Raw genomic sequence first — 4822 nt, 5'->3', positions numbered from 1 at the left:
TATCAAATTTGTTAGCATCTTGAGATGGCAGAAATGATTTGAGATTGAGTGCTTATTTTGGAGAGTTTATTTAGAAAATGGTGGATAAATTACATGTTACTTACTATTGCATGGGTTCGTATAGGAGAGCATTTCCTCTTGCCGTCCCAACTCTTAAATTCCCTGACTTGCATACTATTAAGAAACATAGCAAATTCTCAAATATGACCAATTAGAAGGGAAAGTAGTCAGCATCAAAGCAATATCTTTTCACGTTAAGAAGTTTAGAAAACAATGCTAGACAAATGGATCATTTGTGCTAAAACAACATATAAGCTGAACCAAAGATAACAACTGACACAATTTAAGCACATATTTATTTAGGAATTTATAAATATCCATTTATTGTTGACACCTGATATACATGTAATCGGTAAAATTGACATGGACAAACTATTGTGCTCCATGTAGCTTTGTTTGTCCAAATCATCTGAATAAATACAACACACATCAATCTTTATAAGTTCAACAATCATGACTCATGGTAGAAGATTAGGTGTGGCTTCTACTTTCATATTTTATTAGACTCTAATAAGGCACGGATAATACATGAAGCAGCAGAATTTTCTGCTTCCCTTTTTCCTTACTTTTCTTCTCCCTCAATAGACAAACCACCATCTATAGGTACTTGAGCAGAACATACATATTTCTTGTATTGATTTAGACCCTCTTCCTTCTCAATCCTGTAAGTTAGTGGTCATAGATTTCGATAACTTGAGCAATGCTTGTTTTGCTGCATTAAGCACTGCAATGTCCATAGATTGATCAGAAGAACATGAGGCAATAGACACACCATCGACATATACAGGAGCAATATTCTTTGCCCCTTCCCTCCCGGGCTTAATGTCAACTTTCCTCCCCTGCTTTTGACACTGTTCATGCAATGTCGTAATAGGTTCCAAGAGATCCCTAAAGATCTTCAAATATAAAACAACCAATGATGAATTCAATATCGAGAGAGAGAGAGAGAGAGAGAGAGAGAGAGAGATAGCAAATGTTCAAAACAAGAAAAAGAAAAAAAGACAATTCATTTTTGCCTGATAAGAAAAGAGAAGTAAGATACGCACCACCCATAATTTTTGCAGGTCGAAATTGAGATCAAAATATATAGCTGCTGCCAAAGACTCTACAATGTCAGCAAGAATCTTTGGGGCTTTAATTGATCCATATAAAATGATGTCGTCTTCCTCACTGACTTCATTAGCAAACTCTTCAATCTGTAGAATTAACAATTTGCCTAAATCATTGTTCAAATTCTGAACAAATTTTAGTCAAAGATAATTCCAAAATTATATACAGATCCACACCAAAATAGTTAATTATAAGGGAAAATCCTGTAAAACACATTGTAAAGTCACATTTTCAAATTATAATAACATATTGCGTGTATTTATACACATTGTGTATAACAAGCATAGCTCTAATTATAAACTCTTAAAAGCATAATATCAATGTTTATTTGCATTCAAAGGGTGCCTTCGATTCATATATTCACTACAAAAACGAACTGAAGTCATAATTTTAATTACTTTTTGGAGTGTGTAAAATTGTGTAAAACAGTTTGTGTATAATAAGGTTAACATTTTTAAAAAGTGTTAATTGTGTACTTCCATCATTTTGCTCATAAATTTATTGGACAACACCTCAATCTTTCAATCTGCCATGTCGAAACCACTATGCAACTTAAACAGTGTGGATAAACTTTTGTAAATTTTTTAGGGACAAAAATAAAAAAATTTTAGGCCAAATGACCTCTAGCTCAAGGTGCACTTCTCCCACAAAGGTAGAGTGTTAGGTTATTATTATTATTAGGAATATATATATATATTTTTTTAAAAAATCAATAAAATTGGAACAATGAATCTAAAGACACAAAATTATTCACAATTGTTGATGTGGTTTATTGTAATTGGTAAATAATAAAATAATATTAACGATACGTGGATCCATGTGATGGATCCATATGAAAGCAATGTTGCTCTAATCACAACTTACTACCTTAATCACTTGTGTAAAAGGTTGTGAACAAATTTATCTCTAATATTGCTCTAAAATAATTACAACTTGCAGGACTTGAACTTGGACCAAATCTCTCACACTCTCTCTCTATATAGCCTTTTACACTTGTTAAGTAAAAACTGTAATGTTTAACGCGGACCAATAAATTTAAAATGATATGCCAAGTTATCAAACAAAAAAGAAAACAAAAAAAAGAGAGAGATAATAACATTAAGAATAATACAAAATGTAACTAACGAACAAATAATTAAAGAAAAAAAGAATTACCCTACGGTGTTTTCTGTACAAGTTATGCTTGCTATATATAATGTAGTAGACAATTGCAAACATTCAGAATAATAAACCAAAAAGCATTAACCCTAAGAAATAAAAAGAAAAAGAAAAAGAAAATTAACAAGTAATTACTTGTTAATTTTAATCAAAGCGATTGCCCAAATTAAGCTGTGCCTACCCATGCAATGGGTAGATGTAAATTCCCAAAGTGGGTGTGAAAAGATCGAGATATATTCTGTATGTAGCAATTTCTGGTGGGGTCAACAAAAGGAAGAGAATCACACTAGTTGAGTGAAATGGAGCAAGATCATGGGATTTCGAGACATTCATACTTTGAATTTGGCATTGTTAGCTAAAAATAATGTTCACGATAACTCACATCACCAAATAATTTGGTAGCACAAATTTTAAAAGCTAGATACATCATTCATGGAGGCATATGCATCTCACTTGGATGAGTTAATTGGTGATTTCACTTGGTTGCAGATGGAGGGTGCACGGGAGATAGATCAAAAACTATGACTGGAATACTGGAAAGACAAATGGCTTCTCCTACACCTACCACTTATCGAGTCATATCCCCAAAGCCTCCCGATACTACTTTACAGTTGGTAACACAAGCTGACATGCACATTTACATGAACACTAGTGTAAATATTAAACAAATAATTGTAAAAGAAGAAAAAGAAAAAGAAAGAAAACTGAGAAGCTTTTGTTAGACCTCATGAAGAAGAGAGTCGTCAAGATTATTGTTGTGCCTGACGTAGCGGTGGAGGCCGTGGCGGACGCCGACCCGCGCGAGTTTGTCGTTGCTGACATTGGCGGAGCGCAGGTTTGTGAGCTGTCCTGGACTGAGGCTAGGGTGTTCTGGGTACAAGTGTTTGCCCGCGGCCAGTCCCAGCACCACGTCGCCTACGAACTCAAGCCGCTAGTACGACCTAAGCGACTCGCGGTTGTTGTTGTTGTTGTTTTTGTGGTAGGCGGGGTGTGTGAGTGCCTCTTGTGGAAGCTTCTTGTCCTTAAACTTGAAGGAGAGTATTTTTTCCACGGCTCTTATGTTGGTTTCTTTTTTTTTTTTTAGAAATACAATACTTTATTAAAAAAGCAAAGCCTAACAAGAAATAGAAACCAAGCACCAGACTTGAGGGAGGAGGTGGAGGTACCTGAGAATCCATATACAGAATTCCTAAATGACCAACTTCTTCTTCTTCTTCTTCTTCTTCTTCTCTCTCTCTCTCTCTCTCTCTCTCTGTTTTTTTTTTTTTTTTTTTCCCTTTAGGTCTTGTTTTGTTTCAATTTTGATCCTTTTGATAACTAAGTTTTATTATGGATTGTAAAGCTTGATAATTTTTCTTGGGTTTGAAAATTGGGGTTGTTGGGTATGACTGAAGGTTCTGTGATTGAATGGAAAGTGCCCTGCAATGGCTGTAGATCTCTGAATTATAAATCTATATGATTAATCATCAAAAAAGTTTATTGGGTAGTCAAATAGGCTTAGGCATGGCTTAAGATAATTTAGACAAATGCTTGCATAAAAAAAGAAGAAGAAAAAAGTAGAATGTTGAACTTTTACAAATTAGAATGTTAAGTATATTAATTTCATAGTATNGGGTTTGTTTTTCATTTTTGCTGTTTTGCCTGCTGCTTCTTCTTCTTCTTCTCTCTTTCTGTTTTTTTTTGTTTTCATTTTTGCTGTTTTGCCTGCAATTGCAATGCTTCACTGTCAGTCTGTCAGCCACTAATTTTCTTCTTAAATTTTCTTGGGCATTGTTTTTCCACCAATCTTCTAGCCTTTTTTTTTTTTTTAAATAAATTTCATGGGAAATGGTTGACTATCAATTTCTCTCTTAACTTTTGAGAATACCTTCTGTCCGTAGCTGCCTAAAGAACCTCTTTTGCGCCACCAATAATAAGTACCACCTCAACTAATAACTTAAAATTTAATACATCTTATTACACACGATTATAACCCACATAATATCTTGAATTTTTTCCCAAACTCAAACACGTTCTTCTCTTTGATCCCTCTCATCTGATCTTTGTTTCTCTCTTCATCTCATCAAAACCCAATGACAGTCTTCTCCTTGCACCCACACCACATTCGATCTGCCATCAGCCAATGATGATGCTCCAACAATTGGCTGTGCATTTCAGCCACCCACCTTTGTTTATTAGATCAGGTAAAATTTTGATATCCCTTTCTTTAATTGAATTTTTTCTCCTTCCTTTCTATAGATCTCTGGTAACTGTAGTTGGGTATGGGCCTCTCTCATTTCAATTTCTCTCTCTCTAATGTCTTTTATTTACTTTCGCTGAAACCCTTTAGGTCTTGTTTTGTTTCAATTTTGATCCTTTTGATAACTAAGTTTTATTATGGATTGTAAAGCTTGATAATTTTTCTTGGGTTTGAAATGTTAAGTATATTAATTTCATAGTATATATAAGTTAATGAATACACACACACATGCATATATATATATATATATATAAA

The 4822-nt window shown here is 34.0% G+C and overlaps 1 pseudogene; it reads right to left on the bottom strand.

The window, feature by feature from the left end:
- Window positions 1–550: 550 nt before the first annotated feature.
- On the bottom strand, window positions 551–3506 carry LOC111997008 (ribonuclease 3-like protein 2; annotated as a pseudogene).
- Window positions 3507–4822: the final 1316 nt, after the last annotated feature.

This window comes from Quercus suber, unplaced genomic scaffold (assembly GCF_002906115.3).
Source record: "Quercus suber isolate HL8 unplaced genomic scaffold, Cork oak 2.0 scaffold_65, whole genome shotgun sequence".
Taxonomy (NCBI): Eukaryota; Viridiplantae; Streptophyta; class Magnoliopsida; order Fagales; family Fagaceae; genus Quercus; species Quercus suber.
Note: the sequence above shows the minus strand (reverse complement) of the source record. Positions and strands in the feature narration are given on the sequence as shown.